We start from the raw sequence: 12,483 nt of genomic DNA, 5'->3' as shown, positions 1-12,483 counted from the left end.
AAGTAAGCTCCGTTTGAGAACTGTGTAAAGTAGGTTACATTCAAACAAGCTACCCTTTGGCAATAAATGTATAGAATGAAGATGTTTTATTAATAAAATTATGTTCTCTCTATTCAAATTGCTACCCAAGCATCTTAAAAATCATTATATTGAAATGAAAATTCAATGACTTTCTATCAAAGAATCTTGATCATGACTATATACTAAACTATATCTATTTTCTTGTTAAATTATATACTTTTCTGATGCACAAATCAGTCTTAATTTATGTATAATTGTACTTCAATTATTCCATTATTCCTATGCATATTTATTATAATGATTTGGCCTTGTATGTATGTTTCTTTTTTTATCTACTAGTAAATCACATCCGAAATGAATGACAGACGGACATGTATACAAAACTTAATGAATAATTGAAATAAAGATATTTGCGTTATAACGGAAAGGTTTGCGTTATAACGCAAAGGTTTGCGTTAAACGTAAAAGGTTTGCGTTATAACGCATTAGGTTTGTGTTATAGCGCAAAGGTTTGCGTTATATCGCAAAGGTTTGCGTTATATCACAAAGGTTTGCGTTTTAACGCAAACATAGGAAGAAAAATAAAAAAGAAAATGTGTGGCGCTAATACGCTTCCGTAGCTTATGGCAAGAGACACACACTCATTTCACGATTGTATCTATACTTATAATCAATGCACATAAGTTATGGACTAGTACTGCACCCGTGTTAACTAGCATTGGGGGTCGCATGTCATTGTCCAGATACATTTGTACTAGCAATAGTGTTTTTTATTGTGTTTTTTTGTGTGTGTGTTTTTTGTTTTTTGTTTTTTCTTTGAGGGGGGGGGGGGAGGGGGGGCTGTAAAACTATTTAAGTTTGGTGAACCTATGGTCTAGTTTGTTAGGACAACAGTTGTGCGCTCGAAAAAAAAACATGCAGTTGCTATTTTCATCAACTAAGATAAATATTGGGATGCCCCTGACCACTATTACAATTTTTACAAAAAGAATGTTGACACACATCATATGTTATGAGAATTCAAAGACGATTCAAGTAGATCAAATAAAAATTTACCGAGCGTTCCGAGAAGGATAAAGAGTATTCTAAGGGTTGTAAGTGCAACATGAGTTTAAGGGCTGTCAATCCTTCTAAGATTGCTACTAGATACACTCTTAGCAGATAAGAATAATCTTAGCACTAAGATTGTGCCAAAACTAATTTATGACAGACTGAATGCTTTGTTTTTATCAACCAAGTTTCATTAACCATTTACACAAAAAACATAAGTTTGAATGTTAACAACACAAAGACAAAAGTACAGCAATAAACAATGCTACCCAAGACGGCAGAGTAGAGAGGAGACATGCAACAACGCCAACAGATGAATACCACTAACGAAAAAGTAAAAATTAACCTAAGCCTAGAACTTAATTGTTGTTAAATGAAAGTCATAAAATGAACTATCCAAATATAAATCTTGTTTATTGTAAATAATGATAATCAAACTTAATATGAACGTAACTTTTATTGTAAATCGTGTCTTTTTTGTCATGTAATTTAAATTAATGAGAGAAAATAATATATATTTCAAATCTATTTGTTCCTATGAATTACGGCGCTTCTTTCTTTTAAGAGTCATAGGATAAAAGAGGGTCTAGAAAAGGAGGGAGGTGGGTGTTCTTTAATTCTTAATATTATTTACGCCATGCATGTTTTCTTTATTCTATACAAATTTTGCACGTTATTCTCTATTCTTTATATTCTAGAAGCCCACTATTCTTTATTCTTAAATTGTTAGCCTATCTTTTTCTTTTCTATTTATTTTTTTCATTTTCAATGCAGTTTCGTGTTCCCCTGCAAGTGGTCAATTTTTCTTTGTATTCCACAGCTGTGTACTAATATCAAGATAACACGATACTGAATGGCATATCTCCCGATTTCTATTTTTTTTTACACACACTTTTACTTTGAATTGAGTTACATCGGAATGAAACAGATATTTTGTCTAGTGTTGTAGACTATATGTATATAAAGCAATCTATGGAATTGCGAAAATAAGCTCCATATTGGTCAATTATATACTTATAATATAGAATAGAATAGGATAGAATAGAATAGAATATTTTTATTAACCAAATAAGGGCCCCAGGAGGGCATATAGCATACAGACAATATTATTATAAACAATAACATATGCAATACACAGACAAGATATATAACAAGTGTTAACAAAATAATAAATTAAAAGTAGCAATGTATTATTATTCAATGAATACTTTGTTGACATCAGTGACTCAAGTGCACCCGGTAAGTGCATTTTCACTTTGAAAAGACCAACAAGAGGCATTAGTAGTTTGTGGGGAGAAAATATAAAAAAAAATAAAAAAAAAAAAACAATTTAAGCACTCGCACATTTGACTATGAGGTATACTGCAAATAACAAGTATTATTGTATAGCAATATAATATTTCCCACAGAACGTAACCAAAAGTTAGCGTGCAATAAATTCTAATATTGCACTAGTTCAATAAATTTTCAAAATTAATGACGTCCTCAACGTTTAAATCTTAGTTTAAGCCAATTTTTACTGTCAAATATTATATTGCTATACAATAAAAGGGTTATTGCATGAATATTGGGGAATATTGTCCCTCGTAGAACATATATTGCACTCTCAAGCTCGTGCAATATAAAATTCTACTCGGGACAATATTCCCCAATATTCATGCAATAACCCTACATGTATATTATTTAATAAAGGATATTTAGTATGACTTATCTGCAGAAAGCACCAAGAGTCGGTGCTTAAAGGGAAGTCCCTACTTGTACTTAATGCAGATGAGTCAAACTCCTAAATTATTTAAAAAATATTTTAAAAACATATATTTAGGATTATAGATTCTGGGTCCAGCCAGCAAGGATCATGAAGGAACGGTGCCAGAGAATTTGAAATTCTTCTTATGATCTGTGCAGGCTTAACAGGGTATCCAAATTCATATTAAAGAGTTATATTGAAATTAGTTATTGTAGATTATGTTGTCCTTCAATTCTTAGTATCTTCTATATATTTATAAAATGCAAATAGTACATTAGGATCCTCATTATTCATTATCCAAATTAATTTGTTATTAATATTTAAATTTTGAAAGTTTGGACATGATTTTAATATATTTTGCATCAATTCCTCTCTTTTTAATAAATGCGTGTCACATTTAAATAAAATATGAACTTCACCCTCAACCTCACCTGAGGTGCACCTGAGACAAATTCGGTTTTGTCGAAGAGTACCCTGGTATCTACCAGATTCAATTTGCAACTTGTGTGCAGATATTCTTAATCTAGTTATACATTTCCTTTGCTCAAAATGTCGCATTATTGACAAATAATTTTCAAAACCGACGTTGCACTTGAATGTTACATAAGTTCGTAGTTTACCATCTTTATGTATATCTAGCTGGTTTTTTTTTTTTTTTTCACAATGCAGTATAGTATCCCTTAACAATCTGACCACAGTGTAGTTTAAATGTTGAATATTTTTCCGGAAGATGCTTTTCTATGCCTGACATTTTTTCCCTTAAAATATTAATTGATCCATACCAAGAGTTTTTTTTTATTTTTCAATAGATGGCTTTGTTCTTTTATACGGAGAAAGACTAAAAACTAACGTAATATCCAGGATTGTATACTGAATCCATGCATCTAAGATGCATGCTTTTTGTATTAGTTGTTATTAGCTTTCAACTAATTGTCAGTAACTGCGAATAGTCTAAGATCTGTACTTAAAGTCTTTTGGTTGTTCGGATGTATAAGTACCCTTCCATGTCCACTCTGTTTTTCTGAGATGTATTCAATTTGTATTCATCTGATGAGATAAGTGAACACAACAGGGATCCAGTTTATGCCCAAGGTTAAGGGAGGATTGGCTCCTTTAAACGAGTTTTAACCTCGCCACATTGTGTATGTTCCTGTCCCGAGTCAAGTAGCCTGTAATTCAGTTTGTTGTTATGTAACATATTTGTTTTTCGTTCATTATTTCGGACATAAATTAGTTCGTAAGTTTTCTCGTTTGAATTGTTTTACATAAATATTATGTCATTTCGGGGCCTTTTATAGCTGACTTTATGCGATACGGGCTTTGCTCATTGATGAAGGCAGTTCAGTGACATATTGATGTAAATTTCATTGTCATTTGGTCTCTTGTGGAGAGTTGGCGATCAAACCACATCCCCTTATTCATATATATATATAGAAACACATATGTCATCGTCCTTGTTTTTTTTTATATACATTGCTTCAAAGTTGACCGATACGCTTAGAATTTGGCAGAAAACGTGTGACGTTATACAAATATAGCCTTTGTATGAGGTCGATACAAGGATATATTGACCTGAAAGAAGTACTATATTGACTGAGGACGAAATCCGTGGTCGATATACTTCTTTGGGTCAATATATACTGTATTGACCTCATACAAAGGCTATATTTGCTATATTATTAATTTCCGACCATGTTTGTATCAAAATCGTCATTTAGGTTTGTTGGATCTTTATAGATATTACATTGTCTCCTTGACAATAACAACATATTAGTTGTTATTTCATTTAATTTTTTTTGACATCTTATGTATTTGAAGATTTATAATTTTTTTTTCGTCAAATAATCGATCACAGATATCATTTGTTTCAAAAGGTTTTAACAATATCCTGAAATTCATTACATGACGTCACAAAGTATATCGGTTTTTAGATATTCTAAAAATAACCGTGCAATATGCTTTTTGCTATCCGCCGTTTTCTCTCTACCTTGGAAAATATAGTTTAACAACGCGAATCAAATTTGATAAAATATACGAATTAATAATATTACGGAATACCGTAATTTGGTAAACATTGATATTGAGGTACAATTTGAATTGATTGATAGATGGTTGCTCAAAGTCCGGTGGCAAATATTTCATGCATTTACAGGACGATACAGTGCAATTTGAATTGTTGTGTCTGACAAACACATTTTGTGCAGCAGTCAAGAAAGGTTAAACATTCTGTTAGTTGTGATAATTAAAAAGAAAATCAACATCCTGATACAATACAAAATACAGGATACTCTGTTTGGTGTAAACGTGTGGGTTGTGTGCGTAGTTAGTCGGATCCAGCCATTTAAAAAAAGGGGGGTCCCAACCCAGAGTAAAAGGGGGGGTCCAACTATATGCTCCCATTCAATGTATTGATCGGCAAAAAAAAGGTGGGTTCCAACCCCCGGAACCCCCCCTCCCCTCTCCTTGGATCCGCCACTGATCAGTGCCGACACACTTCTGATGACATTGAGTAAAAACAAAAAGAGACTCAAAGACAAACACCAGTTTTAAAACAAGTATACGACATATACATGAGGATGACAGTAAACCGGATGTATTTTACATTTATTTATGACTTGCTATTTTTTTACCGGATTTCCAGTCCCGTGATTGATTTATTGTTGTACTGCTGACGAGCGGGCGGGCTGATCCAATCGTTTCCGTTCGGTAATCTACGAACCGTTCATCCAAAGGTTTTCAAATTTTAATATGTTGTTACTTATGACAAAATGGAGGTAGATTTCGATATTGGCGATTAACATTTACATCATTCAGCAACAACATTATATAAGTTTGAAATAATTAAATGTCAATCTTGATAAGAAAATGTTTTTAAAATTTGGAGCCTTCGATTGGAACAAATACATGTACTGCATGGGAATATTTCTTGAGATCATTATATCTTTAAATAGGATAAAGTCAAGATTGGAAAACAAAAAGGACAAAGATTTTCTATATCTATTCTGAATTGAATAAATATTTTCTTATATAACTGTATAATCAGATTAATATAATAGAAGGAAGTTTATGGAAATTGATGTATTTTTTTCCATTAATGTTGGTCATGTTTATTCTTGTTGAAACACGAAATACAGAGATTATATTCAATTTAAAGGTTAAATTATTTGCTTTGCATCGAATTTATTAAATCTGCTATATATGAGAAGCGGAGAAACGAGAATGCTTGTTTTTATATACAAAAGATATTTGTTTTAAAATACTTTTTTTGTATATAATTTCAACATATTTCTATATAATAAGCTTGTAAACGTGTACATTCTACTTTTAAATATGAAATGGTGTTTATCCTCAACAGAATTCAGATACAAATAATGCTACTGTTCTAATTTCTTCTTTAATTTTTTAGCACGTAAACTTTTAAATTATTTGCCTTTTTCAAAGTATTAACATATTTTCATGAATACAAACTGCATGTTTAATTATAAAAATAATCCCTATGTCTTTATCTGCCATATTCTTGGCTTGCGTATAATTGGCATGATTTGTACATGTTTATATTATTAATCTCTTCAGAACGTCTGGATTTTATTATACCCAATTAGCGTTATTAGATCAATTTTGGTAATTAACACATACGGTTTTCCTTTTAAGGAACCCTGTAGTGCTAAAAGATGAACCATTTCACAGTCGGGAAAATCCATTCATTTACATACAAGTGACATATTTACCACCTATTGAGGGATACTTGATTAATGCTCTTTCTTTATTGTATTATTAGGCATTTTCAATTGTTATCATAATCATTCTGATAAAATACATGTACATGTATGTGCATACTCGTGTATTTTCAAATTATACGATCATGCAAAACATTGAAAACACACGCCTTGGCTTAAGTAATATTGAAGAAAAAAATTCAATTATTCTCTTGATTAAAATGAGAAAAGATCACAAATAAGCAGAAACTAAACTAACTTTTTCCACACCAATATTGGTACTTTACCTTGGGTTGAGAAAACGTACCGCTTTTATCGATTTGATCATTATTTATTCTGGTTTAGAGTTTATTCTAATAATTATAATGTCATTGAATTACGTCGTCCTTTTTTCATTTTTGAAGTACAAAAAGTAATAAAGTAATGCTGCTTACAATTTAGTGCAGTGTTATTATATTAGTGCAGTTCTCCCTACACCTAAGATTCGTGTAGCATTTGCAGCTGGACGTTTACACAAATCAATCCATCAACCCATTCATTATGTGTCTTTAAGCTATAAAAAAAGTATCAATTTACTATTACAATTCGTCGTATAAGTTAAAGTTTCCGTTCTGATACAAACAAGCATATCGAATTGTAAACCCTGCTGTAAGGAAAGATAAATACATTTTACAGCATTTGTGTTTTTTTATACCAGAAAGATATTAAAAAATCCTCACTCAAGTTTTAAATAGTTTCCTTGGTTCTGGATAAAAGCTTTGAAGATTTTTTTAACCATTCAAATAGAAAAAAATATCATCGGTCCGACATTTAAAAAGCAACCTGCCATTTTTAATATCATAACTTCAAAAAGTTCTGGTTTGGATTCGGGAAGAACAATATCTACTTAATCAATTCAAATATTTTCACGGTCTCTGAAACCATCAATACGTAAAATTTCTTATAATATATAAGACACTTTCTAATTTTTTGGGAGTTGATAAAATACATTTCTTTACATATATGAACGACATCAACAAACGTTTACAAATATTACACAAACATTTGACAGCATTTACATTGGTTGTAAATGTTTTATAAACCGTGGTCTCTCAAAACTTTGCATACGTCTGTAAAGATGTGTTGCAAATATCAATATTTATCAAAATAACTACAATACTGGAAAGTATTAGTAAATAAAATACATTTCTTTACATACGTGAACGATATCGACAAACGTTTGCAAATATTACACAAACATTTGACAGCATTTACATTGGTTGTAAATGTTTTATAAACCGCGGTCTCTCAAAACTTTGCACACGTGTGTAAAGATATATTGCAAATATCAATATTTATCAAAATAACTACAATTCTGGAAAGTATTAGTAAATACAATACATTTCTTTACATACGTGAACGAAATCGACAAACGTTTGCAAATATTACACAAACATTTGACAGCATTTACATTGGTTGTAAATGTTTTATAAACCGCGGTCTCTCAAAACTTTGCATACGTCTGTAAAGATATGTTGCAAATATCAATATTTATCAAAATAACTATAATACTGGAAAGTATTAGTAAATAAAATACATTTCTTTACATACATGAACGATATCAACAAACGTTTGCAAATATAACACAAACATTTGTCAGCATTTACATTGGTCGTAAATGTTTTATAAACCGCGGTCTCTCAAAACTGCCCACACCTCTGTAAATCAGTTATGCAAATTTTAAACTTTGCATATATCTCCTATCTTGGAAAGTGCATGCAAATCTATGGCATTTCTTTACATATCTTTGGAGAATGACTAAAGCTATGGAAATAAAATAATTATCTTTAGCATATCTTTGACGACCTCCTAAATAATGTCAAAGGAATAATTCATTTACATATACATTAGCAGGTCCGCAAATATATCTTGCAGAAAAGTAGTTACATTTGTCAAACATTTACATGACTGTCCAAATTGTTGTAAATCTGCCTTTTCGTGTAGTGAATATCACAAGAACCATTACTGATGAATGGTGAAAGTGAAAATCGTCAATATCAAATTTGACCTCCATTTTGTCATCAGTATCAACATCTTAAAATTTGAAAAGCTTAGATTGAATGGTTCATGAGTAAATGCAACAAAGTGAATGGAAACGCCATTTCACAATCTTTCAAGAACCATAACTCCTGAACGGTAAAAGTCAAAATCGTCATTATTGAACTTGACCTCTAATTTGCCATCAGTAACAACATATAAAAATTTCAAAAGCTTTGGTTGAATGGTTCATGAGAAAATGCACGGACACGACTGGAAACACCATTTTTCAATCTTTCAAGAACCATAACTCCTGAACGGTAAAAGTCGCAATCGTCATTATTGAACTTGACCTTTATTTTGTCATCAGTAACAACATATTAAAATTTGGGAAGCTTTGGTAAAACAGTTCATGCGTAAATGCACGGACACGACTGGAAACACCATTTTTCAATCTTTCAAGAACCATAACTCCTGAACGGTAAAAGTCAAAATCGTCATTATTAAACTTGACCTCCATTTTGTCATCAGTAACAACATATTAAAATTTGGGAAGCTTAGGTAGAACAGTTCATGTGTAAATGCACGGACACGACTGGAAACTCCATTTTTCAATCTTTCAAGAACCATAACTCCTGAACGGTAAAAGTCAAAATCGTCATTATTGAACTTGACCTTCATTTAGTTGTCAGTAACAACATATTAAAATTTGGGAAGCTTTGGTAAAACAGTTCATGCGTAAATGCACGGACACGACTGGAAACACCATTTTTCAATCTTTCAAGAACCATAACTCCTGAACGGTAAAAGTCAAAATCGTCATTATTAAACTTGACCTCCATTTTGTCATCAGTAACAACATATTAAAATTTGGGAAGCTTAGGTAGAACAGTTCATGTGTAAATGCACGGACACGACTGGAAACTCCATTTTTCAATCTTTCAAGAACCATAACTCCTGAACGGTAAAAGTCAAAATCGTCATTATTGAACTTGACCTTCATTTAGTTGTCAGTAACAACATATTAAAATTTGGGAAGCTTAAGTAGAACAGTTCATGCGTAAATGCACGGACACGACTGGAAACTCCATTTTTCAATCTTTCAAGAACCATAACTCCTGAACGGTAAAAGTCAAAATCGCCATTATTGGACTTGACCTCCATTTTGTCATCAGTAACAACATATTAAAATTTGGAAAGCTTAGGTAGAACAGTTCATGCGTAAATGCAGGGACACGACTGGAAACTCCATTTTTCAATCTTTCAAGAACCATAACTCCTGAACGGTAAAAGTCAAAATCGCCATTATTGAACTTGACCTTCATTTAGTTGTCAGTAACAACATATTAAAATTTTAAAAGCTTTGGTTGAACGGTTCATGAGTTAATGCACGGACAACATTTGATTCCCAAACCGACCGACCGCCCGACCGACCGACCGCCCGCCCGACCAACCGCCCGCCCGCCGTACATCCCCAAATCAATAACCGACATTTTTGTCACAAAAATCCGGTTAATTAAACAAAAATGATAATATGAAAAAAAAGATGTGGTATGATTGCCAATAAGACAACTCTCCACAAGAGATCAAATGACACAGAATCTAACAATGGTTTAAAAGAGGGACGAAATATACCAAAGGGACAGTCAAACTCATAAATCTAAACTTAAAGTATGGCTTAATATTTCTAATGGATTAACGAGATGCGATTATCGATAATCTACTACTGTTGCTTCACGTTTACCTGTTTTCGATTAACCACCTAGAGGTATGTTTGAACTGATTAACTTTATGTTGATTGTCATCGATTAACCACCTAGAGGTTTGTTTGAATTGATTTACTTTATTTTGATGGTCATCGAAAGTGAAATCATGGTACCATGTAATAATGTTGCTATAAAAGACACTTACTTTCTTGTATATTATTTACAGAGTATGTATGGTTCTGAAAACGTTTAATCTCATCAAAGGCAGATATCCTTGTTATAAGATATACATTGTAGCTATGATAGATTATCTGTTAATAGCTTTTACCCAGAAAAGATCAAAGACGTCCCTCTTATGACTTCTTTACTCACTGATACAAAAGAATTTTGAGAAGAAAAAAATATCATACAGAAAGACAAAAGAAAATTAAAAATAGAAAAATATTTATTTATTGTGAGGTTCGTGTACTTGATTTTATGGTATTTATATAATTATATTCAATAACATAGACAAGAGTATAGATTATTTTACATTAGGTTGCATACTTGTAAAAGTCGAATACTTTCTTTTTCGGAGTGAGTTCTCCATTAAACATAAGAAAAAGAAAGAAAGTAAGTACATTCACATTTCAAGATTGATTAACTTCATCGAACTTTGTGATAACGATAATTGATAAAAACCGTCGCGAATCTAAGACCGTCTGATTTTTTTTATATACCGAAAAATGTTTAAAAAGATGAAACAAAGGGATTATCTAATTATCTATGCCCTTTTACATGTACCCAATTTAAAGTGTTCGCAACAATCTTTCAAGTACATACAATACACATGTGAAGATAACTAGATACACTTATAATAATAGTTTTCTCTCTTTGATAAATTTCTTAAACTAAAGTAACTTATTCTTTGTGACCCTATATCGTGAATATTTGATTCCCCATGTATGTTAAATCATTTCATTATTTTCACCTTTCGAAAATGTGTTCTGGACAATGATATAAATTTGTTCTCGTTACTCCTGCTTATGCTTTCTTTTAGCTCGGCAACAAATCCATTGCAGACACATCACTGATGAAAATCCTATTGTTATAAAAGTAATAAGTACATCTACTAGGTAGAACGAATACCAAGGCATATCTAGAGAGGAATGTCGGAAGTGTTCGTTACCATATTTGGTAACTAGATTGATCCAATATGCAGCTCGTTCAGACGGAGTTTGTGGGCGGCTATGAAAAATGGTAGAGGCTCTCATTATGTTCGATTTTAATTGGTCATTGAAGGCAATATTTCTGATTATTTCTACTAAGTCTTGAATTGTAAAATGGTAAAAGTCCATAGTTATTCCATAATGTTTTGCTGTAATTACAGCAGCGTTTGCTGGTTGATCCACGCCAATGGGAAACACTATCATTGGAATGCCGTGGTGAAGAGCCTCAAATACACTACTTTTACCTCCACGAGTAATGAATAATTTAGTTTTCGAGTGTCCTAATAAGTCATTTTGTGGTATCCATGGCAACATCAACACATTTTTCACATTCATGACCTCTTTTCCTGTGGCAACTACGAAATTCAAGTTTGTTACCATATTGAACGCTTCGATCATTTTGCTTAGTGTTTCCGAAGGAAGAGTCTTAATAATGCTTCCGAATGAAACAACTACAATGCCATCTGATGAATTTTCAACAAAATCATTTAGTTTGTCAGGTAACTTGATCGCAGGTGCTGCAGCTAGTCCACCACACATGACGACATTTGACGGAACCGGGTGTGGAAATTCCAATAGCATATCATTATCAGCAATATACATTAAGGACATTTGTTTTATTTTCTCATTAGAAACTCTTTGTTTTTCAGGTACATATCGTTCTGATAAAGTCTCAAAAGATGGTACTGATGGACGTAATAATAATAATACATATCTAACAGTATTGATAATTCTTTCTCGGAAAGTCATTTTATCAGTAAAACTAGAAAACAGGGTTGGCATGAATGATGGATTAAATGGCACTCTGTTCACTGAAGGGTCAATAAAGGCTCCTAAAGAAATAAACGGCAGGTTTAATTTGTACGCCATGACAGAGTAGCAAAGAGTAGGTGCATAGTCCACAATGGCATAGTCAAATTGGTGGGCAGCTACTTCGTGCACATGCGCTGTGTCATTTAAATATCCATGACAGAGTGCGTTAGTCCCTTTCAACCACTCGGTCAATGCTGTTATTTTAG

This window comes from Mytilus galloprovincialis, chromosome 7, assembly GCF_965363235.1.
Source record: "Mytilus galloprovincialis chromosome 7, xbMytGall1.hap1.1, whole genome shotgun sequence".
Taxonomy (NCBI): Eukaryota; Metazoa; Mollusca; class Bivalvia; order Mytilida; family Mytilidae; genus Mytilus; species Mytilus galloprovincialis.
This window is presented reverse-complemented; position numbering follows the sequence as displayed.